At 41.9% G+C, this 744-nt stretch overlaps 1 pseudogene; it reads right to left on the bottom strand.

Annotated features, from left to right (window-relative positions):
* Positions 1 to 359: 359 nt before the first annotated feature.
* LOC126189259 (5S ribosomal RNA) lies at positions 360 to 477 on the bottom strand (annotated as a pseudogene).
* Positions 478 to 744: the final 267 nt, after the last annotated feature.

Raw genomic sequence — 744 nt, 5'->3', positions numbered from 1 at the left:
ATAACAAAATATTTAAAGCAAACTGCACAAATCACATAATCCATAATGGTACTAAATTTGCTTCTGATGTCTTAGATGTAGACACAGAAATGATAGTTACTAAGATTTATGGACACTTTTCAGTGTCAGCATAATAAAATAATACTAAACTCCATCTGAACAGGCCATGAAGGCCCAATGGTGCCGACTGGTCGCCGTGTCATCCTCAGCCCGCAGGCATCACTGGATGCCGATATGGAGGGGCATGTGGTCAGCACACCACTCTCCTGGCCATGTGTCAGTTTATATGAGACCGGAGCTGCTACTTCTCAATCTAGTAGCTCCTCAGTTTGCCTCACAAGGGCTGAGTGAGCCCCGTTTGCCAACAGTGCCTGGCAGACTGAATGGTCAACCATCCAAATGCAAGCCCAGCCCAACAGCGCTTAACTTCAGTGATCTGATGGGAACTGGTGTTAACACTGTGGCAAGGCTGTTGGCTGTCAGCAAAATCCAGGAAAGAATTAAGATCTTTTTTAAATTTTGTTGGCACTGATTGGTGTGCAATTTTAAGGCATGTGCCTACTAGGTGTCTGTCCCTCACATCAGCTGTTGAAAGGCTAATAAAGAACTGGGGGCCAATAATAAGTTATTTTCAAAGCACAAATGAAACATCTAATGCTTCAAATTGTATTTTAAAGATAAGGATCCAAGCAAAATGTTAACTCTGGGAGCATATTTTCATTTTTTTTTCTTACATTGGAAACA

Source organism: Schistocerca cancellata, chromosome 5 (genome assembly GCF_023864275.1).
Source record: "Schistocerca cancellata isolate TAMUIC-IGC-003103 chromosome 5, iqSchCanc2.1, whole genome shotgun sequence".
Taxonomy (NCBI): domain Eukaryota; kingdom Metazoa; phylum Arthropoda; class Insecta; order Orthoptera; family Acrididae; genus Schistocerca; species Schistocerca cancellata.
The sequence above is the reverse complement of the archived record's forward strand: the minus strand, read 5'-3'. Positions and strand labels throughout refer to the sequence as shown.